General features: G+C 40.1%; 1 pseudogene; it reads right to left on the minus strand.

Annotated features, from left to right (window-relative positions):
- Positions 1 to 222: 222 nt before the first annotated feature.
- LOC110287706 (uncharacterized) lies at positions 223 to 26,810 on the minus strand (annotated as a pseudogene).
- Between the last annotated feature and the right edge of the window lie 322 nt (positions 26,811 to 27,132).

Genomic DNA, 27,132 nt, shown 5'->3' on the forward strand with positions numbered 1-27,132 from the left:
TTACTATGTCAAACATCAAACATCTTCTATTATGTGAGAACTGCACTCAGTCTTCACTCTCTATGTCTCTTGAGTCCATTCTCATATTGGGCCACTACTACCCATAAGGACTTACTGCTCACTTGCAATTGATAGAAAGTTCCACATCTACAATATGGTTTTCTCTGAATCACCTTTCCTTATAAAACTGGGATAGTTAGACTACTGTTGAATTAAGACAATTCATAAGAAAGTCGATTTCACAGAGAAGCATTTTACCTTGATACGGGAAGTATACTTGACATCTTCAGCTTTTGAACACCTAGAAACAACAATGGTAGGTATGTCAGGGAGCCGTTAGAATGCAAATATGCAACCTTCTTTCAACCTTAGATTTGTGGCTGGATCTCTTGTTCATGGATGAAAACCCCAGGCTAACTATCCAGTAAACTTTAGGGGATTCTCTGTCACCACCTTCAGTCTCACCATAGGGTCCCAGCATACAGCAGCACATGAGACCATCAGACCCCATGTGGATTCTGGGCATCCAAACTCTCATTCTCACACATGCATAGCAAGCACTTTATCCATTGGATCTTCGACCTAGCTATGGATCCTTTTCAGCATTTCATGCTGCAGGAGAGATATCATCAGTAATTTCAACATGGTTTTCTCTATAAATAATTATTCAGCTTGTGATTATAGAAAAGTAAAGAGCTGAAATAGTATCACATAGAGGCAAAGACAGTGTCAGGTTCTGAGTGTTATATTTTCTACAGATTAATATATTATAAAATGCACACCACATTCTTTTCTTTTTTGAGATTTCTGGTTTCTTTTTTTTCATTAGGTATTTTCTTCATTTACATTTCCAATGCTACCCCAAAGTTTCCTAAACCCTCACACCCCTACCCACCCATTCCCTCTTCTTGGCCCTGGCATTCCCCTGTACTGAGGCATATAAAGTTTGCAAGACCAATGGGCCTCTATTTCCAGTGATGGCTGACTAGGCCATCTTTTGATACATATGCAGCTAGAGACATGAACTCCAGGGCAGGGGGAGTACTGGTTAGTTCATATTGTTGTTCCACCTATAGGGTTGCAGACCCCTTTAGCTTCTTGGGTTCTTTCTCTAGCTCCTCCATTGGGGGCCCTGTAATCCATCCGATAGGTGATTGTGAGCATCCACTTCTGTGTTTGCTAGGCCCCGGCATAGCGTCGCAAGAGACAGCTATATTAGGGTCCTTTCAGCAAAATCTTGCTAGTGTGTGCAATGGTGTCAGTGTTTGGAGGCTGATTATGGGATGGATCCCCGGGTATGGGAGTCTCTAGATGATCCATTCTTTCATCTCAGCTCCAGACTTTGTCTCTGTAACTCCTTTCATGGGTGTTTTGTTCCCAATTCTAAGAAGGGGCAAAGTGTCCATACTTTGGTCTTCATTCTTCTTGAGTTTCATGTGTTTGCAAATTGTATCTTGTATCTTAGGTATTCTAAGTTTCTGGGCTAATATCCACTTATCAGTGAGTACATATCATGTGAGTTCTTTTGTGATTGGGTTACCTCACTCAGGATGATGCCCTCCAGGTCCATCCATTTGCCTAGGAATTTCATAAATTCATTCTTTTTAATAGCTGAGTAGTACTCCATTGTGTAAATGTACCACATTTTCTGTATCCATTCCTCTGTTGAGGGGCATCTGGGTTCTTTCCAGCTTCTGGCTATTATAAATAAGGCTGCTATGAACATAGTGGAGCATGTGTCCTTCTTAACGGTTGGGAAATCTTCTGGATATATGCCCAGGAGAGGTATTGCTGGATCCTCCAGTAGTACTATGTCCAATTTTCTGAGGAACCGCCAGACTGATTTCCAGAGTGGTTGTACAAGCTTGAAATTCCACCAACAATGGAAGAGTGTTTCTCTTTCTCCACATCCTCACCAGCATCTGCTGTCACCTGAATTTTTGATTTTAGCCATTCTGGCTGGTGTGAGGTAGAATCTCAGGGTTGTTTTGATTTGCATTTCCCTGATTATTAAGGATGCTGAACATTTTTTTCAGGTGCTTCTCAGCCATTCGGTATTCCTCAGGTGAGAATTCTTTGTTCAGTTTTGAGCCCCATTTTTTAATGGGGTTATTTGATTTTCTGGAGTCCACCTTCTTGAGTTCTTTATATATATTGGATATTAGCCCCCCATCTGATTTAGGATAGGTAAAGATCCTTTCCCAATCTGTTGGTGGTCTTTTTACCTTATTGACAGTGTCTTTTGCCTTACAGAAGAGTTTTTGTTATCCTAGGTTTTTTTGTTATTCCAGATGAATTTGCAGATTGCCCTTTCTAATTCGTTGAAGAATTGAGTTGGAATTTTGATGGGAATTGCATTGAATCTGTGATTGCTTTTGGCAAGATAGCCATTTTTACTATATTGATCCTGCCTACCCATGAGCATGGGAGATCTTTCCATCTTCTAAGATCTTCTTTAATTTCTTTCTTTGGAGACTTGAAGTTTTTATCGTACAGATCTTTCACTTCCTTAGAGTCACGCCAAGGTATATTATTTGTGACTATTGAGAAGGGTGTTGTTTCCCTAATTTCTCTCTCAGCCTGTTTATCCTTTGTGTAGAGAAAGGCCATTGACTTGTTTGAGTTAATTTTATATCCAGCTACTTCACTGAAACTGTTTATCAGTTTTAGGAGTTCTTTGGTGGAATTTTTAGGGTCATTTATATATACTATCATATCATCTGCAAAAGGTGATATTTTAACTTCTTCCTTTCCAATTTGTATCCCCTTGATCTCCTTTTGTTATCGAATTGCTCTGGCTAGGACTTCAAGTACAATGTTGAATAGGTAGGGAGAAAGTGGACAGCCTTGTCTAGTCTCTGATTTTAGTGGGATTGCTTCCAGCTTCTCACCATTTACTTTGATGTTGGCTACTGGTTTGCTGTAGATTGCTTTTATCATGTTTAGGTATGGGCCTTGAATTCCTGATCTCTCTAAGGCTTATATCATGAATGGGTGTTGGATTTTGTCAAATGCTTTCTCCACATCTAAGGAGATGATTATGTGGGTTTTGTCTTTGAGTTTGTTTATATACTGGATTACGTTGATGGGCATCTCTTTCTTAGGTTTGGGAAGTTTTCTTCTATAATTTTATTGAAGATATTTGCTGGCCCTTTAAGTTGAAAATCTTCATTCTCATCTACTCCTATTATCCGTAGGTTTGGTCTTCTCATTGTGTCCTGGATTTCTTGGATATTTTGAGTTAGGATCTTTTTGCATTTTGCATTTTCTTTGATTGTTGTACCGATGTTCTCTATGGAATCTTCTGCACCTGAGATTCTCTCTTCCATCTCTTGTATTCTGTTGCTGATGCTCACATCTATGGTTCCAGATTTCTTTTCTAGTTTTTCTATCTCCAGCGTTGCCTCACTTTGGGTTTTCTTTGTTGTGTCTACTTCCCTTTTTAGGTCTAGTATGGTTTTGTTCATTTCCATCACCTGTTTGGATGTGTTTTCCTGTTTTTCTTTAAGGACTTCTACCTGCTTGGTTGTGTTTTCCTGTTTTTCTTTAAGGACTTGTAACTCTTTAGCAGTGTTCTCCTGTATTTCTTTAAGTGAGTTATTAAAGTCCTTTTTGATGTCCTCTACCATCATCATGAGATATGCTTTTAAATCCGGGTCTAGCTTTTCGGGCGTGTTGGGGTATCCAGGTCTGGCTGAGGTGGGAGTGCTGGGTTCTGATGATGGTTGTGTGGTCTTGGTTCCTGTTAGTAAGATTCTTACATTTATTTGCCTTTTGCCATCTGGTAATCTCTGGAGCTAGTTGTTATAGTTGTCTCTAGTTAGAGCTTGTTCCTCAGGTGATTCTGTTAGCCTCTATCAGTAGACCTGGAAGACTAGCTCTCTCCTGAGTTTCAGTGGTTAGAGCACTCTCTGCAGGCAAGCTCTTCTCTTGCAGGGAAGGTGGACAGATATCTGGCATTCGGACCTGCCTCCTGGTAGAAGATGAAGGCCTGAAACAGGGCTTGTCCCAGAATCTGTGTAGCTTCTGTAGTCCACACTTTCACCTGAGCAGAGTAATCTTAGCAGGACCCGGGAACCAAGATGTCTCCCTCCAGATGCTGTGGCAAAGCCCTCCTGGGCGGGGCAGACACCTCTCCTCGGGCAGGGAAGGTGCCTGGGTGTCTGGAGCCTGAAACACGGTCTGCCCCAGAAGCTCTTTGGCTTCTGCCTGTCCCAGAAGCTGTTAGCCTCTGCAGTCCACACTCACCTGCACAGAGCAGTCTTGGTGGAATCCAGGAACCCCAGTGATGTTCTTCTTGTAATTTTCTCACTAACTACAAAAGAGGGAGGCAAAATTTGTCATTAAACAATGGTAGCCAGTGCCAAGGCTAATATTTTGGTGACCTGATATTCTTTGACACCATTTATGAAAAGCCTTTAAGGTGAATATTGATTTGTAAGAATAAATATATTAGAACTCTTCCTTTCCACATTCTTATATTTTTAAGATACAAAGAGAAAATTTTATCCAAAGTTACTATTTATAATAAATTGTGCAAAATACCTAAGATCCTGAGCCCTATCAGCCACAAAAAGTGTCATCTTAGCCTGAAGTGTTATCCCACAGTGAATTGTGTTGCCATTGCTGCTTTCTATCTTTGCCCTAGTGATGCTGGCCCAACTCTAAGGGAGCGTACTCATCTTGTACAGAAGTGAAGTATTGACTTGAACTTCCTTCACTGAGAGGGAATATTCATTCCTAGCACAGGGCAACTCAGTCTATGGCTATGCAACATAGCCAAATACAGGAGACCCAAAGTCCTTTGCAAAGGATTTCCAGCTGCAAGTGTGACAAAGCTCTAGAGAGATCAGTGTGTTACTCTACTCTAGATCTTCTGAGGAAGATGCTAAAGGCCCTCAATTCTAGCACTGATTCCTAGCTCATGTGCAATGCAAAGAGGCTCAGCATCAACTTCCATTGCCTCCCATGGCAAGAGCTGCTGGAAAGACCCCCTTAGTAGCTACGTAAACTGAAGTATTACTCCAGGGAGGGAAGCATGGAAGACACAATGAAGCAGTAATGCCAAGGGAGTAATGCCTCACATGAAACATTTTTTAATTTATTTTTGCATATAAACCATTGAGCGACTCAGGTTTCACTGTATGGAAAAAGCCTGCTCAGCAAACAAGCTAACAAATGAACAATTCTTGTTTATTTCCTTTGCAATATGTAAAACTCCACTGTACCCTGCTGGGCATTGCCCATGGCCAGAACACAGCCTTTGTCCAAGAAATGGGTTGAGAAAGTGGATCTCTGGTGGGCCTTATGCTACACATGTATGGGGCCTCTGTCAATCCTCATCACCACAAGAAAACTCCAATGCTGAAATAACTTAAAAGAAACTCACCCACATTACACTAATAGCATGTGATCCCATGCTTATGTGAAGACAGCCATTTAGATTCCTCTACACTATTCTCTGGCTGGTGTTTTCCAAAGGCAAAGTAGGTGTGAGAGATGCTGTGGTGACAGTTGCTGAAAGCATAAACTGTGTGGTATTTCCCCCACTGTAAGAATCATTTTCACTGTAAGAATCATTTTTCACTCTGAAAAAAATTCAGAGTGCCCTACTGACATTAAGTCCTCAACCAATAGGCCCTTCCATGCCATGCACTATAGGATGATAGGATTTTCTCAACCTTCCTTCTACTGTGGCAGTTTTTTCTGTAAATTATGTCTTGTAACATGTAAACCAAGCATCACTATGAATTTAGTAACCATTAGAACTACAGGGAAAATGTGCTGTCAGAGTAGCCCATATGGAGGCTGTTGCATAGAATACTGAGAATGGCAGTTTTCATTCCACAGCACTACCTACAAAACTCAGGCACCATTCAGTTTTTTAAAAGTTCCTAATTGAGCCAGTTATTTATTGTATCAGGATATTCACATTAAATGGAAGACAAATAAAAATAACCAGAAGATAATGTATGAATTAACAAATAAGTGGAAATTCAGAAATCCTATGAAGGAAAAAAAAATTCAGAGTGCCCTACTGACATTAAGTCCTCAAAACACAGTGAAAGTGATTGAATACTCTCTTTTTGTTTGCTTAACATGACCACATTTTATGGACACTGATACACATACAACAATATGTAGTCAGTAATATATGTCAATTATAAAAATTAAGTAAAAATCCATTCCATACCAAAATCAACTTGCTGTTATGTAAGTAGAGAGGATCTACATTGTGGAATAGGTGAAAAATCTTTTTACTTATAAAAAGACACTACATACATCAGTAGTTCATTTTAAATAAACAAACATATTTAAGGTGATACAATTTGAAATTTCTTAGAAACAATTCCTTAAATAATTCTGAATCCTAAAAATGTTTGGCAGCAAATTAAGAAAGGATATAACTACTATTGGCATATTTGATTTCCTTAGTTTCTATTCTAGCAGGAACAAAACTCTTTTTATGATTGGGATAGAATCAATAGAGTACTTACTCTTAAACTTACCTGTATTGTACTGGACAGAGTGTTTCAAGATGGATTTAAGCTGTCCTGGTGGTCTTGCTCCACTGTGGCATATTTAACTGTTATTTTTATTTCATATAAAACAGTAATCAAAGACTTTGAATTCTTTGTTGTTTGATTTCCTAATTTATGTTACACTACAAATCAATAAAAACTATTAACTTGTTCTTCAACAAATTCATTACGTTTGGGGACACTTTCCTTACAACTTCTCCTCATGTGGAAGAAAGGGAAGAATTTAGCCCACAAAATATAGCCCAACAAACCACACACAGATACAGACAAGCATGCATGCACACACACACACTCACTACAGTACCTCTTCAGCCTTTGTTATGACAGCTGACAGACAGATTTTTTTTTTAATCTATTGACTCAATGTCAGTCTTTGCCCCTGGAACAGCAAAGTACTTCTCTCATGATACTTTGCGCGTATTTCATTGACTATGATGTTACCACACAAGAGGATGTTTTGTGGACCATCAAATAGATATCAGGAACTCTAAACAACCCACCACAGCTTTCATAATGTTCAAGCTGCCCCTTCTTATCTCATGCATGACTGAATCCTGATATCACAGTCTGCTTGTTTCTATGCCAAACAAGCATTTCTAGAGACATAATAAGAGAGTAACAAGAGCAAGGAACAATAAAATTTAGTTGACACTTGCAGTTTTACTGTGGAACTGTTTAGAATTAAAAAGAAGTCAACATGTGTATTTTTCAAGGAGTCTCTGAAGAGCTTTAAGTATTGAAAATTTTTGAATCTTCACTTTCAACATTACCTTTGGATTCAGTAAGCTATTTAATAATGTTTAGAAAATGTTTCGTTGATACATAGCACAAATAAAGAGGACAATATAGTTGTCCTCTCTTATGGAAGTAATGAATCCTAATGAGCACAGAATTAGCTTGAAATACAACTTTTAGTTTTCTATCAAGCTAGTGTATAACCTAGCATCCTGGACAGGAGTGGATGGGCCTTCACCTCTATGGTCATGTCCAACTGATGCGGATGACAAAAGCCCCCTTTGTAGAAAGATAACTATTAGTTACACTGTCATTCAGATAATCTACTGAGAGTCAAAGGATTCATTACTGTGGAAAACAGATCATGTAAACAGATCATTGATGGATGGAACATTCTGGAAGACATGGTTGTCTTCCAACAGCTATGAAAGATGCTACCCCTGACAAAAAAGGTCCTTTGCATGTAAAGTTCTGTCAGAAGTGGAAAGAAATTTGTTGGCATCCTGTAGTGATGACTGACAACTGAGAAGCATGCAGAATTATGTAAACTCTCAGACAAGAGAAATGCCTAAAATGATAGCTACTAGTGTGGGTCTTAGTTCACAAATTGAATTCAGTAAGGCTTTGAAAAGCCAATGAATCTAAGATGGACATCCATGTGTATAGCTAATCCCAGCAGGCTCCTTTTCCAAACTGCAGAGTTGATTCTTGCAAATGGTGGGTGAATACAGTGTTCATGTTCCTATGAACTAAACTGAGCAAGTTTCCAAGCTAAAAGAATATATTCATAATATTGTGGGATTTGTAAGACACAGGTCTCAAAGTACTCACAAGAATTTGCTACTTATCTTTGAATTTACCTACTATTAATGAATTGTTAAACCTTACCAGGACAAAGGCCTTTCCTCTTCAAAATATAAGACTTCTGAAAAGAAAAACAAAATACGTTTTATTACAACTATAGAAAAACATTACATATAAATAAGATCAGACTCATTGTTAGTATCAATTTCTCTTTTTTAAAAAGATTTATTTATTTATTATATGTAAGTACACTGTAGTTGTCTTCAGACACTCCAGAAGAGGGAGTCAGATCTTGCTACAGATGGTTGTGAGCCACCATATGGTTGCTGGGATTTGAACTCCGGACCTTCGGAAGAGCAGTCAGGTGCTCTTACCCACTGAGCCATCTCACCAGCCCCGTTAGTATCAATTTCTATGAGACCAATCTAGAGACTATTCAAGAGTAATATTCACTTTTAGCAGATTACTTTGCATGGAACTATTCATTCCCTGTATATTTCAAATTGAAGATGACAATAATTTATCAAACATTAATGCCTAAAAATAAATACACACACACATTTGTGATGATCCTAAATGAACTCTCTCAGACTGATAGAGAGCACAATCCTGACCAGAATAAACAACTGTTTCAAAAATAACTTCTTGTGATTCTTTTTAACTCTAGGCTAATGGTTCTGGAAAGAATTATAGATTGAGTCTCGTGGCACACAATTTGAATCTCAACACTTAGGAGGCAAAAACAGATGGAGAAACTGTGACTTCCTGGACAAACAGAGCTACATTTAGTGAGCCCGTGTCTCAACCCCACCCCTAAAAAGAGTAAAACCCAGAGCTGAACTGCAAGATGTTCTCCCCTGAGTGCCATTCTTTGGCTACAATTAAACCCAAATTAAGTAGGCCTGCTGCACCAAGAACATCCAATGCTCTTCCCAGTTTCCTGGAGACATACACTGTCCCCTGATTTCCAATGTCCAGGCAAAGGCAGCCCACCTCAGGACTCCTGTGCCAGAAACTCCCAGGGATAACCAGTTGGCTAAAGGCCAGCATAAGAACACAATCAAGGAGAACTAAATCAATATGACACATCCAGAGCCCAGGTATTCTACTATAGCAAGCTCTGGCTATCCTAACACAATCAAAGCACAATAAAATGTCTTTAAATCCAATCTTATGAAGATGATAGAGGAAAGTACCCAAGGAGCTGGGGGGATCTGCAACCCTATAGGTGGAACAACAATATGAACTAACCAGTACCCCCCCAGAGCTCATGTCTCTAGCTGCATATGTATCAGACAATGGCCTAGTCAGCCTTCAGTGGATAGAGAGGCCCATTGGTTGTGCAAACTTTATATGCCTCAGTACAGGGGAACGCCAGGGCCAAGAAGTGGGAGTTGGTGGTTGGGGGAGTGGGTGTAGGAGGGTGTGGGGGACTTTTGGGATAGCATTGGAAATGTAAATGAAATAAATACCTAATAATAAAAAAATAAAAAAGATGAATTTATGAAATTCCTAGGCAAATGGATGTATCTGGAGGATATCATCCTGAGTGAGGTAACCCAATCACAAAAGAATTCACATGATACGTATTCACTGATAAGTGGCTATTAGCCCAGAAACTTAGAACATCCAAGATACAATTTGCAAAACACATGAGACTCAAGAAGAACAAAGAACAAAACATGGACACTTCACCCCTTCTTAGAATTGGGAACAAAACACCCATGGAAGGAGTTACAGAAACAAAGTTTGGAGCTGAGATAAAAAGATGGACCATCTAGAGACTGCCATACCTGGGGATCCATCCCATAATCAGCCTCCAAACGCTGACACCATTGCACACACTAGCAAGATTTTGCTGAAAGGACCCTGATATAGCTGTCTCTTGTGAGGCTATGCCAGTGCCTGGCAAACACAGAAGTGGATGCTCACTGTCAGCCATTGGATGGAACACAGGGCACCCAATGGAGGAGCTAGAGAATGTACCCAGGAGCTGAAGGAGTCTGCAACCCTATAGGTGGAACAATAATATGAACTAACCAGTACCCCTGGAACTTGTGTCTCTAGCTGCATATGTAGCAGAAGATGGCCTAGTCAGCCATCATTGGGAAGAGAGGCCTCTTGCTCTTGCAAACTTTATATGCCCCAGTACAGGGGAACACTAGGGCCAAGAAGTGGGAGTGGGTGGGTAGGGGATCAGCAGGAGGGGAGGGTATGGGGACTTTCCAGATAGCATTTGAAATGTAAATGAAGAAAATACTTCATAAAAAATTGGAAAAAAAAAAAAGGAATTGACTAATGGGACCTCATAAAATTGCAAAGCTTCTTTTGTAAGACAAAGGACATTGTCCATAGGACAAAACGGCAACCAACAGATTATGGAAAGATCTTTACTAATTCTACATCTGATAGAGGGCTAGTATCCAATGTATACTAAGAACTCAAGATGTTAGACTCGTGAGAACCATTCAGAATGGCTAAGATCAGAAACTTAGGTGAGAGCAGATGTTGGTGAGGATGTGAAGAAAGAGGAACATTCCACCATTGCTGGTGGGATTGCAAGCTGGTACACCCACTCTGGAAATCAGTTTGGCGATTCCTCAGAAAATTGGACATAGTACTAATCAGAGGACCCAGCAATATCACTCCTGTGTATATACCCAGAAGATGCTCCAACACGTAATAAGGACACATGCTCCATTATGCTCATAGCAGCCTTATTTATAATAGCCAGAAGCTGGAAAGAACCCAGATGTCCTTCAAAAGAGAAATGGATACAGAAAATGTGGTACATTTACACAATGGAGTACTACTCAGCTATTAAAAACGATGAATTCATGAAGTTCTTAGGCAAATGAATGGGACTAGTAAATATTATCCTGAGTGGGGTAACCCAATCACAAAAGAACACACATGGTACACACTCACTGATAAGTGGATATTAGCTCAGAAGTTCAGAATACCCAAGATACAATTCACAGAATACATGAAGCTCAAGAAGAATGAAGACCACAGTGTTACTACTTCGGTTCTTCCTAGAAGGGGGATCAAAATACCCATGGGAGGAGATACAGAGACAATGTTTGGAGCAGAAACTGAAGGAAAGGCCATCCAGTGACTGTTCCACCTGGGAATCCATCCCATATACAGTTACCAAACCCAGACACTATTGTGGATGCCAACAAGTGCTTGCTGACAGGAGCCTGATAGAGCTGCCTCATGAAAGGCTCTGCCAGTGCCTGACAAATACAGAGGTAAATGCACACAGTCAACCATTGGACTGAGCACAGGGTCTCCAATGGAGGAGCTAGAGAAAGTACACAAAGAGCTGTAGGGGTTTGCAGCTCCATAGGAGGAACAACAATATGAACCAACCAGTACCTCCATAGCTCCCAGGGACTAAACCACAAACCAAAGAGTACACATGGTGGGACTCATGGTGCCAGCCACATATGTAGTAGAAGATGGACTTGAGACCTTTGGTCTTGTGATGGGTCCCAGTGTAGGGGAATGCCAGGACAGGGAAGCAGTAGTCGGTGGGTTAGTGGGCAGGGGGAGGAGGGATGGGATTGGGGTGGTGGTGGTGGAGGGGAAATGAGGAAAGGGGATAAAATTTGAAATGCAGATAAAGAAAATAAGTAAGTAAATTCAAAATTAAAGTGAATAAGTGAAAACAATTAGATTAAATTAAAAAAATAAGAATTATAGTCCTGAGACACAGCTCTGCAGGTAAGTACACTCAGTGCTCGTACAGAGGACTGCAGTTCAGTTCTCAGTACTGTCTCTAAAACTCCAACTCCAGCTCTAGGAAAATGCCTTCCTCTGGCTTAAAGGGTCACATGTGCCCATAGAATTTTAAAAATAAAAATTATTCTTTAAAAATGGCAAAGAGAATGTGGTATGTGTATACAATTAAATTCTATTCACCTATTAATAGTAAAGACATAATGAATTTTGCAGGCAGATGGATAGAACTTGAGAATATCATCCTGAATGAAGTAACCCAGACACCGAAAACATGGATGGTTTGTACTCACTTATAAATGGATATTAGTAATAAAGTAGAGGATAACCATACCATATTCCACAGACCAAAAGGAGATAAACAAGAGGTAAGGACCAAACAAGGTTGTATGAACCTGACTTAGAACAGAGAATAAAATAGTCATAGGAGCGAAATGGAAGGAGAGAATTAGGCGGGAGTGGGGATGGTCAGGGTGTTTCAGTATCAGATGTAGGGAGACATGGGTGAGATGACCTAATGGCCATGAGAACGAATGGATATCTGCAGGTAGCAGGGTTCGGGGTTTGGGACAAAATTCACAAGTTTGTCACATTGCATGCTGAAAAAAACCTTTGATAAAATCAAACGCCCCTTCATGTTGAAAATCTTGGAGATTTCAGTGATAAAATTTGCACATCTAACCAAAATAAAGGTAATATATGACAAGCCAATAGCCAACAACTTAAATGGAGAGAAACTTAAGAGACTAAACAAGGCTGCCCACATACATAAGAGACCTCAAACAATCTACCAAAGAATGCCTACACCAAAGGTGATAAACACCTACAGCAAAATGGCTGTATAAAAAAATTGACCCAAAGAAATCAGTAGCCCTCCTTTATACAAAAGATAATAGGGACAAGAAACAAAACCCTTCACAATAGCCACAGATAATCTAAAATATCTCAGTATAACTCTAACCAACCTACTGAAAAACATGTCTACCAAAAACTTCAATTCCCTGAAAAAGAAGTTGAAGAAAACATCTGAAGATGGAAAGATCCCTGTGCTCATGGATGGACAGGATTAACATGGTGAAAATGGCCACTTTACCTAAACCATCTTCAGATTCAATACATTTCCCATCAAAATTCCAACACAATTACTTACAGAATGTGAAACAGCACTTAGCTTCCTATCAAAAACAAAAAATGCAAGATAACTATATATAATGAAATAATTCCTGGATGTATCATCATCCCTGATCTCAAGACGTACCACAGAGCAATCAGAATAAAAACTGCATGGTATAACTATGGAAACGAACAAGTTGATCAGAATCAAATCAAAGACCCAGAAATAAGTTCACACACCCACCAACAATTGATTATGACATAAAAGTCATACAATGGAAAAAAGAGAAAAAATATCTTCAATAAATGTTGTAGGACTAACTGGATGGCTACATGAGGATGAATGCAAATAGATCCATATTTATCACCCAGCAGAAAACTCGAGTTCACATGCACCAAAGACCTCAACACTAAACCAGATACACTAAATTTACTAGAAGAGAAGGTGGGAAATATCCTTGAAACATTGGTACAGTAGACAATTTCCTGAGCAGTGACAGCACAAGCTGGCAAGAATATTGGGCAAGAGGAACACTCTTCCATTGCTGGTGAGAGGGCACATGTTTACAACCCCTTTTGAAAAATAATTTGGCAGGGTTTCTGTTTGTTTTGTTTATTTGTTTGTTTTCTGAAAATTAGGAATAGTTCTACCTCAAGACACAGCTATACCACTAGTGGGCATATACCCAAAAGATGCTCCACCATAACACCTCAAGGACTGTTGCTCCCCTCTGTTAATAAAACCTATATTTGTCATAGCCAGAAACAGAAACCAACCGAGATGGACTTTAACTGAAAAATAGATGAAGAAAATGTGGTATACCTACACAGTGAAATATCATTCCACTGTATAAAACAAGGAATTCATGAAATTTGCAGGCAAATGGGTGGGATTTGAAAATATCATCTGGAGTGATGTAATCCGAACCCAGAAACACAGGCATGGTATGTGCTGACTTAGAAGTGAGTACTTTTTCAGACATATAGTACAGAATAATCATGCTAAGATCCACAGACTCAAAGAAGCTAAAAAATGAGGGCCCAAAGGAAAATGCTTGATTCTCACTCAGAAGGGAAAATAAAATAGACATCAGGATTTGATTTAGGGAGGGAAATTTGTGGGAGATGGAGGGGGGAACTAAGGTGGGGAGCAAGAGTAGGGTGGTATCAGGGAGAAGAGATACCTGAGGGGAGGCACCTCTGTGATGAAACATAGACCAGGGACAGTGGGGGCTCTTAGGAATCTATAGGGGTGAGTCAACCTGCAGCAGGTGATATGGAGCCCTAAGCGGTCATCTCCTGTAGCCAGGAGGGACTTCCAGTGAAAGGAGGGGAATACCAATGCCCTCACAAAAACATTAACCCAAAATTTCTCCTACCTACAAGATATTCAGGGATTAAAATAGAACAGAGATTAAGGGAATCACCACCCAATAACTGGCCCAACTTGAGACCCACACTGTGGGAGAGAGCCAGTCTTTGACACCATTAATGATGCTCTGCTATGCTTGTAGACAGGAGCCTAGGATAACTCTTCTGAGAGGCTTCATCCAGCAGAGGATGGAAACAAATGTACAGAACCACAGACAAGTGTCAAGGGGAGTTTGGAGAGTCTTGTGGAGGAGTTGGGGAAGGACGTTGAATTCAAAGGAGGACAGTATGACTGAGGGGTCAGGGACACCACAAGAAAACCTACAGAATCAACTAATCTGGGCCCGTGAAGGCTCACAGAGATTGAACCACCAATCAAAGAGCATGCATGGGCTGCACATAGACCCCCCTCCCCATATGTAGCAAATGTGCAGCTTGGTCTTCATGTGGGTTCTCTATAAACTGAAGGGAGGACTGCTTCACACTGTTGTCTGCATTTGGATTCCTTTCTGCTCGTTGAGCTGCCTTGTCTGGACTCAGTGGAAAAGGAGCTAAATCTCTACTCTTATTTAGAGTAATAGGACTGGTTACTATATACCATATTTATATTCACTATAGAAACCTTACCTTCCTTGAACCTGACATGCTTCACTTCAGTTCTCTGAGCTGATGATCCAGTGCTGTGACATAGATTTTAAAGTTAGCATTATTGTGCTATTCATAAGAAAAACATTTAGCAAGTGTTTTAAGTACTTTATATTTGTGTCCCTTCTGTATCTTACTTTAGATGTTTACAAACAATATTTTTTTTGACAGGATCTCACTATGTATCCATGCTGGTCTGAAAACTGCTCTATGGAGCATGTTGGCCTTAACTCAAAGAAATCTGTTTATGTCCTACTTCCCAAGTTCTTGGATGAAATGCATGGGTCAACAGGACTAGACAAAATGTTGAATTCCCTTTTTCATAATTGACTATGATTCCTGATTGCTATCCTCCCACCTTTTCTCAAGAGGAATAGTTAGCTCTTAATTAAAACACAAAAAAAGTGCATACATGCACACACACACACATACATACACACACACACACACACACACACACACACACACACACACACACACACACACAAAGGATTAAAGACAAGATTGGCGTGCTTAGGGTGGTATGGCTGTAGACACTTATGGAAGTCTAGGAGGAAGGATTCCAGGCCTGAAGGAGATAGGAACTCCAAAGGACGACCAACAGAATTCAATAACTTGAACTCTCAGGACTTTTAGGGATGGAACAAAGCACCAAAGAACAAAACATGGCCCAGAGAGACATCTCCAGGCACCTATGTAGCAGAGGGGCAGCTAGGTCTTCATATGAGTCCCAATCAACTGGGATGGGGGTATCAAAAAAGCTGTTCATTTTACCTGGGATATATCCTTTTCTGTCCTCAGAGAGAGAGGAAGTGCCAGGGTGTGGACATACATGGAGTCCCAAACTGCTCAGAGGTGAAATGGAGGAGGGGCAGGGAAAGACTGTAGGACTGGGTGACCAGGAGGGGGGGGGTCAGTGAGCTAGATGTAACATGAATAAGAAAAAAATAAAATAAAATTTTTACATAAATCATTAAAGGTTTGAAATGTGTCTTAAAGCACAGAACTGTCATTTGGAAATTATGGCTCAACATAAACAACAGGTATACTTGTCTACTAAACAGAAAATTTCAGCATAAACAGATGTATTCCATATGGAAAGGGCATGCATGTGGCATTGTAAGAGCAACTGTTTTTTAGAGATAAATATTCACAGAATTCAGGACAAGATTTATAATGTTAAATAAAGTACTAGACTTTGTGGAAAGAAATGAACTACTTATATATCCACTTTGAAACCTCCATCTGAAATGTGGAAGAGAAATGTCTTGAACTGTGGAATCACCACAGTTGCTGGGTACCTGTGCTATGACAGTTTAAGAACATCTCCCAGTGAAAGGTAGTTTTCTGCTGGCTTGGACATTTCAAAACTCACACATCATTTGGAAACACTGTTTGTTACCTGTGATTATGTATGGTATAATTCTAAAGAAATGTCTTATGCTGTCATCTTTGGGGTCACAGGTTATAAGTTTTCAGGCTTAGAGACTGTGGGTGTTTATCCATAATAGAACACTTGCCAATGACACTTATGGCCCTTAATTCAGTGACAAACACTGTCAAGAGTAAAAATATGGCAGTGGAGCAACAACTGATCTTGGTTATCCTTTGGCTTGGTGGATGGCTCATGAGGTGAACTACTGAACTAGGCAGTGATCCCTGGTGCATGCTGTTCTTTGTTGTGGTGAAACTGTCTCTTTTCCAGCTCCCACTTCATGTGTGCTCAGCTTCCTAACTATGTGCCTCTGAGTTTCTTGCAATCTCCCTATCATTTTAATACTCCTGACTTAAGCAATTGTCACCCTCAAGAGCAGCACTAAGATTGAAGAAAAGAAGAAACTGTACCTGTTTGCACACTTTGCTGCTAAAAATTCTACCATTTCAGGTTTCTCTTCAAATGCTGCAAGTTGCAAAGGCATCAAGCCATACTATAAAGGAAAAAAATATTGCATTTTACAAAACTACTTGTTTCTCAACAATCTGTTCATCACAGATTTTGTGAAGATAAATAGACACTGAAAAGAGTCACAAGGGATCATTCATCCTACAACACCTGCTGCACTTTCCCACACACAGCTGTCTTTTTCTCTTTGACACACCTTTTCCCTGTCCATCACTGCCTATAACACCACTCCCTTCCAGAACTCTCCCCAAACACTCAAGGATTCCAATCTTCTTAGCTCCATGGAGTGGGGCCTCATTGCCACAGCCCTGAAATACAGAGTACACTTAGCTGTGCCCCTGTTGAAGGAGTGTGCTCAAGAGGGGTCTGAGGCAGAGTTTCTCAACCTGTGTTTCAAATATATTTCTTTTCTAAACTAAGAATTATCTCACAAGCTGGACAGCATCTCCCATGTACACCAAAACTTTTAAAAACTTAAATAACATTTTTGGCATACTTTCTCCAATGACCAAATTTCTTAATTTCCAGTCTACCCTCATCCCGAGCCAAAGACATATCAGTACCTTCTTTGCAACAACACATTTCTATTTCTTCTATAATCACTTAACTTGAAATGAATTTATTTTTATTGTCTGTGTATATGTGATGTTTGTATGGTCCTAAATCCTTTATTTTTGAATTTTAGAATCAAGGCCAATTCTGAGACAAAATACACTATGCTGGTTTTTTTTTTTTTTTGAGTGAACTACCAAAAAATATGAAAAACATATTTGGAGAAAATAAAGGGTTCCTGTGAACAGATTCAGTGAGAATGTGTGAGCTTCTGCGTGTAGAAAATAGATGTGCGTGTCACTGCTAGAGGTGCCCTGGGAATGAAGTTTTGGCTTCAATGTCTACGTTGTGCTCAAGGAGCATTTTTACAATCCTTAAGTTACCCCTGGATGCAGCATGATGTAAGGCTGTGTTCCCACTGAAATCCATCAGATTTGGATCCGCATTGTGGGTGAGCAATACAGAAGCACAATCCACATTGTCTCGTTGGGTGGCCTGTAAAATTGTACAAAGAAATACATCTTAAATTCAAGGAAGTCAAGAGAGATGTTTCTACCATTGTACTGAATAGTTTCCCTTAAATAAAACATAGAGTTTCACTTCTGCACATTATCGCTCTCTTTAGACACAAGGTCTTTGAAGAACCCCCAGGCTTGCTTGCCTAACTTTATAATCTCCCCACCACATCTCTTTCCCAGTGGTAGAATTTAAGGGTTCTGCCAACACACCTAGATATGCTAAGGATTCAGGGCTGGGCTGTTTGGTTGCTGCAGTGCAGAGATTAGTTGTTTGGTTTGGACTTTTTTTCTTTTTTTCTTTTTGCCAATGTGACACAAGCTTAACACAGCTGGAAAGATCTTCACTGGAGGAAATGCCTCTATGAAACTGGTCTCTGGGCAACTATATGGACTATTTTTTTTTTTTAATTTAGATGAAAGTAGAAAAGCCCAGATTTTAGGGGTTGGTGCATGCCTGGGACAAAGTCCTCAGCTGTATTAAAAAAAAAAAAAAAAAAAAAAAAAAACAGAGGCTGAGCAAGCCTTGGAAAAAGCCATCAAAAAGCTGCATTCTCCTGTCAACTCCAGTTTAGTTCTTCCCTCCAGTTCCTGATTGGAGCTCCTGCCCTGGTTCCCCTTGAGAATGATCTGTGATGTGTAAATGTAAGTCAAATAACCATTTCCTTTCCTGAGTTGTTTTTGGTCAGTGTTTTATCACAGCAACAGAAACCAAACAAGGACAACCTCTAGTCCAGGTCATATCAAAACAGATGGCCAATAGCTACCTTAATCAAGGCTGTGCAGCCTGCATCATCCCAGATGTTAATGCTGGAATTATTTTCTAATAATAGTGTCACCACGTCTGGATGGTTGTGGGCGTATGCATAATGCAGTGAAGTCCTGCAAATGGAAAGGATATTTAGGGACATTCCCAAATGCTAAATAAGAGCCCCATCTCCTTTAAACACCACATACTATGAAGCTAATTTTCTTCTGATGTAAGAAAATAACTGGAATTGCCTTATTTATTTATGACTACTCAAATGTTCATTTACTGTGCTAGGGATATATTGTATGGCTGTCTCTGCATAAGGCAGGTGTTCTCTCATGACCTTCATCCCTGCACAAAGAATCATAGAAAAGTTCCCAGTAAGTTGATCTCAGCATGAATTCAAATCCTACTCTAATATCTGGTACTCAGTAGTGACTACTTGGGGTTTCTATGAGCTCCATGACTCCATGTCCCGATCCAAAGAATGGAGATTAAGCATAGCTGTTATCTTACCCGGGGCTGCTGTGAGGCTTCAGTTGGGATGGGCAAGAACTCTCCTAGAACATTACAAGCATTTACAGCTCCTGAGAGTTCAGCATTTGCTCATCATGATAATGATTTCTCTTCCTTGTTATAACAAACACAACATTTCAGTGAAGGTAAAACAGGATTCTATCAACAGTACACATATAAAACTTTCATATTCCAATGGAGTACTACTCAGATATTAAAAACAATGAATTTATTAAATTCTTGGGCAAATGGATGTATCTGGAAGATATCATCCTTAGTGAAGTAACCCAATCACCAAAGAAGGCTTGTGAGGACTCACAATGTGGCAGAAAAGAACTGTAAAGTGGAGATTTCTCTGACCACCCCACACTTAGTTCTGCATATGTGGGACACAGGAAAGTGAGAGGAAGACAATGTCAGTCCCTTCACATGTGTATCAATGCACAAAAACATGTACATATGATGAGAACCGGGGTTGGTGGTGGCAGGGGACTGTGTCATTGTTCCAGTTCAAAATGTCTTTGTTTGATCCATTAGCAAAAATGAGTCATATTGATCTAAGATTTTGTAGTGTTTTTTTGCATTTAAGTTGAAAATTTATCTTATGATAAATTTTTCAATGTTGTATATTAGTGTTAATGGCCCTTATCTTAAGACAAATATAGGGGTTCCGGGACTCCGCCAAACTTAGGAACTTAGTCTGCACAGGTGAGAGTGTGCACCACAGAAGCTGACAGCTTCTGTGACCTGACAAAGCAACACAGGTTCTGGGAAAGGTCCTGTTTTGGGCCTTCATATTTGGCCAGGAGGAGGTCCAAACGCCAGATATCTGTGCACCTTCCCTGTAAGAGGAGAGCTTGCATGCAGAGAGTGCTCTGACCACTGAAACTCAGAAGAGAGAGCCTGTCTCCCAGGTCTGCTGATAGACAGTAACAGAATCACCAGAAGAACAATCTCTAAACAGAGACAACTATAACAACTAACTCCAGAGATTACCAGATGGCGAAAGGTAAACGTAAGAATCTTACTAAAAGAAACCAAGACCACTCACCATCATCAGAACCCAGCACTCCCACTTCGCCAAGTCCAGGGCACCCCAACACACCCGAAAAGCTAGACCCGGATTTAAAAGCATATCTCATGATGATGGTAGAGGACATCAAGAAGGACTTTAATAACTCACTTAAAGAAATACAGGAGAACACTGCTAAAGAGTTACAAGTTCTTAAAGAAAAACAGGAAAACACATCCAAACAGGTGATGGAAATGAACAAAACCATACTAGACCTAAAAAGGGAAGTAGACACAATAAAGAAAACCCAAAGTGAGGCAACGCTGGAGATAGAAATCCTAGGAAAGAAATCTGGAACCATAGATGCGAGCATCAGCAACAGAATACAAGAGATGGAAGAGAGAATCTCAGGTGCAGAAGATTCCATAGAGAACATCGGCACAACAATCAAAGAAAAAAGAAAATCCAAAAAGATCCTAACTCAAAACATCCAGGAAATCTAGGACACAATGAGAAGACCAAACCTATGGATAATAGGAGTGAATGAGAATGAAGATTTTCAACTCAAAGGACCGACAAATATCTTCAACAAAATCATAGAAGAAAACTTCCCAAATCTAAAGAAAGAGATGCCCATGAACATACAAGAAGCCTACAGAACTCCAAATAGACTGGACCAGAAAAGAAATTCCTCCCGACACATAATAATCAGAACAACAAATGCACTAAATAAAGATAGAATACTAAAAGCAGTAAGGGAAAAAGGTCAAGTAACATATAAAGGCAAGCCTATCAGAATTACACCAGATTTTTCACCAGAGACTATGAAAGCCAGAAGAGCCTGGACAGATATTATACAGACACTAAGAGAACACAAATGCCTGGCCAGGCTACTATACCCAGCCAAACTCTCAATTACCATAGATGGAGAAACCAAAGTCTTCCACGACAAAACCAAATTCACACATTATCTTTCCACGAATCCAGCCCTTCAAAGGATAATAACAGAAAAAAACCAATACAAGGACGGGAACCCCGCCCTAGAAAAAACAAGAAGGTAATCCCTCAACAAACCTAAAAGAAGACAGCCACAAGAACAGAATGCCAACTCTAACAACAAAAATAACAGGAAGCAACAATTACTTTTCCTTAATGTCGCTTAATATCAACGGACTCAATTCCCCAATAAAAAGACATAGACTAACAAACTGGCTGCACAAACAAGATCCAACATTTTGCTACTTACAGGAAACTCATCTCAGAGAAAAAGATAGACACTACCTCAGAATGAAAGGCTGGAAAACAATTTTCCAAGCAAATGGTATGAAGAAACAAGCTGGAGTAGCCATTCTAATATCTAATAAGATTGACTTCCAACCCAAAGTCATCAAAAAAGACAAGGAGGGGCACTTCATACTCATCAAAGGTAAAATCCTCCAAGAGGAACTATCAATTCTGAATATCTATGCTCCAAATACAAGGGCAGCCACATTCATTAAAGAAACTTTAGTAAAGCTCAAAGCACACATTGCATCTCACACAATAATAGTGGGAGACTTCAACACACCACTTTCACCAATGGACAGATCATGGAAACAGAAACTAAACAGGGACACAGTGAAACTAACAGAAGTTATGAAACAAATGGATCTGACAGATATCTACAGAACATTTTATCCTAAAACAAAAGGCTATACCTTCTTCTCAGCACCTCATGGTACCTTCTCCAAAATTGACCACATAATTGGTCACAAAACAAGCCTCAACAGATACAAAAATATTGAAATTGTCCCATGCATCCTATCAGATCACCATGGACTAAGGCTGATCTTCAATAACAAAATAAATAATAGAAAGCCAACATTCACGTGGAAACTGAACAACACTCTTCTCAATGATACCTTGGTCAAGGAAGGAATAAAGAAAGAAATTAAGGACTTTTTAGAGTTCAATGAAAATGAAGCCACAACATACCCAAACGTATGGGACACAATGAAAGCATTTCTAAGAGGAAAACTCATAGCTCTGAGTGCCTCCAAAAAGAAACTAGAGAGAGCACACACTAGCAGCTTGACAACACACCTAAAAGCTCTAGAACAAAAGGAAGCAAATTCACCAAAGAGGAGTAGACAGCAGGAAATAATCAAACTCAGGGGTGAAATCAACCAAGTGGGAACAAGAAGAACTATTCAAAGAATCAACCAATTGAGGAGCTGGTTCTTTGAGAAAATCAACAAGATAGACAAACCCTTAGCCAGACTCACAAGAGGGCACAGGGAAAGCATTCTAATTAACAAAATCAGAAATGAAAAGGGAGACATAACAGATTCTAAAGAAATCCAAAACACCATCAGATCCTTCTGCAAAAGGCTATACTCAACAAAACTGGAGAACCTGGATGAAATGGACAAGTTTCTAGACAGATACCAGATACCAAAGTTGAATCAAGATCAGGTTAATGATCTAAACATCCCTATATCCCCCAAAGAAATAGAAGCAGTCATTAATAGTCTCCCAACCAAAAAACGCCCAGGACCAGATGGGTTTAATGCAGAGTTCTATCAGACCTTCAAAGAAGATCTAATCCCAGTTCTTTACAAACTATTCCACAAAATAGAAACAGAAGGTACTCTACCCAATTCATTCTATGAAGCCAGAATTACTCTGATACCTAAACCACAAAAAGACCCAACAAAGATAGAGAACTTCAGACCAATATCCCTTATGAATATTGATGCAAAAATCCTCAATAAAGTTCTTGCTAACTGAATCCAAGAACACGTCAAAACAATCATCCATCCTGACCAAGTAGGTTTCATTCCAGGGATGTAGGGATGGTTCAATATACGGAAATCCTTCAACGTAATCCAGTATATAAACAAACTCAAAGACAAAAACCACATGATCATCTTGTTAGATGCTGAGAAAGCATTTGACAAAATCCAACACCCATTCATGATAAAAGTCTTGGAAAGATCAGGAATTCAAGGCCCATACCTAAACATGATAAAAGCAATCTACAGCAAACCAGTAGCCAACATCAAAGTAAATGGTGAGAAGCTGGAAGCAATCCCACTAAAATCAGGGACTAGACAAGGCTGTCCACTCTCTCCCTACCTATTCAACATTGTACTTGAAGTCCTAGCCAGAGCAATTCGACAACAAAAGGAGATAAAGGGGATACAAATTGGAAAGGAAGAAGTCAAAATATCACTTTTTGCAGATGATATGATAGTATATATACGTGACCCTAAAAATTCCACCAGAGAACTCCTAATAACAGGAGTTATTAGGAGTTCCTAACCTGATAAACAGCTTCAATGAAGTAGCTGGATATAAAATTAAGTCAAACAAGTCAATGGCATTTCTGTATACAAAGGATAAACAGGCTGAGAAAGAAATTAGGGAAACAACACCCTTCTCAATAGTCAAAAATAATATAAAATACCTTGGCGTGACTCTTAACTAAGGAAGTGAAAGATCTATATGATAAGAACTTCATGTCTCTGAAGAAAGAAATTAAAGCAGATCTCAGAAGATGGAAAGATCTCCCATGCTCATGGATTGGCAGGATCAATATAGTCAAAATGGCTATCTTGCCAAAAGCAATCTACAGATTCAATGCAATCCCCATCAAAATTCCAACTCAATTCTTCAACGAATTAGAAAGGGCAATCGGCAGATTCATCTGGAATAACAAAAAACCTAGAATAGCAAAAACTCTTCTCAAGGATAAAAGAACCTCTGGTGGAATCACCATGCCTGACCTAAAGCTGTACTACAGAGCAATTGTGATAAAAACTGCATGGTACTGGTATAGTGACAGACAAGTAATCCAATGGAACGGAATTGAAGACCCAGAGATGAACCCACACACCTATGGTCACTTGATCTTTGACAAGGGAGCTAAAACCATCCAGTGGAAAAAAAGACAGCATTTTCAACAAATGGTGCTGGCACAACTGGCTGTTATCATGTAGAAGATTGCGAATTGATCCATTTCTATCTCCTTGTATTAAGGTCAAATCTAAGTGGATTAAGGAACTCCACATAAAACCAGAGACACTGAAACTTATGGAGGAGAAAGTAGGGAAAACCCTCGAAGATATGGGTACAGGGGAAAAATTCCTGAATAGAACAGCAATGACTTGTGCTGTAAGATCGAGAATCGATAAATGGGACCTCATAAAATTGCAAAGCTTCTGCAAGGCAAAAGACACTGTCAATAAGACAAAAAGACCACCAACAGATTGGGAAAGGATCTTTACCTATCCCAAATCAGAATGGGGACTGATATCCAATATATATAAAGAACTCAAGAAGGTGGACTCCAGAAAATCAAATAACCCCATTAAAAAATGGGGCTCAAAACTGAACAAAGAATTCTCACCTGAGGAATACCGAATGGCAGAGAAGCACCTGAAAAAATGTTCAGGGTAATCATCAGGGTAATGCAAATCAAAACAACCCTGAGATTCCACCTCACACCAGTCAGAATGGCTAAGATGAAAAATTTAGGTGACAGCAGATGCTGGCGAGGATGTGGAGAAAGAGGAACACTCCTTCATTGTTGGTGGGATTGCAAGCTTGTACAACCACTCTGGAAATCAGTCTGGCGGTTCCTCAGAAAATTGAACATAGTACTACCAGAGGATCCAGCAACACCTCTCCTGGGCATATATCCAGAAGATGTCCCAACCGGTAAGAAGGACACATGCTCCACTATGTTCATAGCAGCCTTATTTATAATAGCCAGAAGCTGGGAAGAACCCAGATGCCCCTCAACAGAGGAATGGATACAGAAAATGTGGTACATTTACACAATGGAGTACTACTCAGCTATTAAAAAGAATGAATTTATGAAATTCCCAGGCAAATGAATGGACCTGGAGGGCATCATCCTGAGTGAGGTAACTCAATCACAAAAGAACTCATGGGCTGGTGAGATGGCTCAGTGGGTAAGAGCACCCAACTGCTCTTCCGAAGGTCCAGAGTTCAAATCCCAGCAACCACATGGTGGCTCACAACCATCCGTAACGAGATCTGGTGCCCTCTTCTGGAGTGTCTGAAGACAGCTACAGTGTGCTTATGTTAATAAATAAATAAATCTTTAAAAAAAATAAAAGAACTCACATGATATGTACTCACTGATAAGTGGATATTAGCCCAGAAACTTAGAATACCCAAGATATAAGGTACAATTTGCTAAATGCATGAAACTCAAGAAGAACGAAGACCAAAGTGTGGACACTTTGCTCCTTCTTAGAATTGGGAACAAAACACCCATGGAAAGAGTTACAGAGACAAAATTTGGAGCTGTGATGAAAGGATGGACCATCTAGTGATTGCCATATCCAGGGATCCATCCCATGATCAGCTTCCAAACGCTGACACCATTGCATACACTAGCAAGATTTTGCTGAAAGGACCCTGATATACCTGTCTCTTGTGAGACTATGCCGGGGCCTAGCAAACACAGAAGTGGAGGCTCACAGTCAGCTATTGGATGGATCACAGGGCCCCCAATGGAGAAGCTGGAGGAAGTACCCAAGGAGGTAAAGGTATCTGCTACCCTATAGGTGGAACAACATTATGAACTAACCAGTACCCCAGAGCTCTTGTCTCTACCTGCATATGTTTCAAAAGATGGCCTAGTATAGTAGGCCATCACTTCAAAGAGAGGCCCATTGGACTTGCAAACTTTATATGCCCCAGTACAGGGGAACGCCAGGGCCAAAAAGGGGGAGTGGGTGGGTAGGGGAGTGGGGGTGGGTGGGTATGGGGGACTTTTGGGATAGCATTGGAAATGTAAATGAGGAAAACAACTAATTAAAAAAATTAAAAAAGAGAAAAAATATTAAAAATTAAAAAAAGAGACAAATATAGACAGGTGGCTTGGCAGTTAACAGCTCTAGGCATGTTTTGTAGAGCACTCAGTTTTGATTGGTAGCACCCACTTGGCAGCTCACAACTATGTATAGCTCCTGTTCCAGGGCATCAAGCACCTGATTCTATCACACATGGTGCATTGAAAATGCACATAGGCAAAACACCTGGGTGTGTGTGTGTGTGAGTGTGTGTGTGTGTGTTGCTGTGGGTGAGTGTCTTGAAAATTTTAGTGTAACATAAAAATAAAATGTAGTGATTAAGGCCTAGGAGCTGGTGTTCCAGGGTGTGCAGGTCTCATATGCCTAAGAGCATTAAACACATAGACAATGCAGGGGACCCTAGTGAAAACGAGCCTAAGCATGTCATCTCTCCTCCATTAGGATGTGGCCCTGGAAGCTGATTTTTCTCCGTTTGTCTCTGAGTATACCTGACAGGTCCCACCTGCCTCTGTCCACTCCCCTCACCAATTTCAAGCCCTATTACCTGTTCTTCTGATCAGATTCATCCACATGTTGTTGACTGGAGTGGATTAATGTGTCCAGGTCACCCACACTGGCAACTGGTTGTAATGGGCCCGTTGGGTCATAGTCAATCAAGTAGAGAGGAATTTTCCTCTTTTTCTGATAATACCCAGACATGAATGCCACAGGCCTGTGTACCAGCGCCCCCTTCTGGGGACACTTATTGTCTGGGCGTCATCATTGAGGTCTTCCTCCATTATTGGAGCCTAGGGCCGCAGAGGAACCTTCTTCCCTCTCTTCCCTTCCCTTTAGCTGATAACTGTCTCCCAAATTCTATAATTAAAGAAAAACATGGCAAGTCTTGTAACTAAAAAACAGGATAGTCCAGCCAGTTCAGTGTGAAGTGAACTGTACTTCAGCACATAGCAACAGCACAGCTCTGCCAGCCCCACCACAGTGACATGCTCTGAGCACACAATGGTGCTATGCTTATGTTCTATGCATGCCTGCCTCAGACTGCAGTGGCAGGAGCCCACCCTCCTCGGTGTCTGTCAGTTTTGACTCTGCACTAGATCTACC

This window comes from Mus caroli, unplaced genomic scaffold, assembly GCF_978045245.1.
Source record: "Mus caroli unplaced genomic scaffold, Mus_caroli_1 scaffold_10, whole genome shotgun sequence".
Classification (NCBI taxonomy): Eukaryota; Metazoa; Chordata; class Mammalia; order Rodentia; family Muridae; genus Mus; species Mus caroli.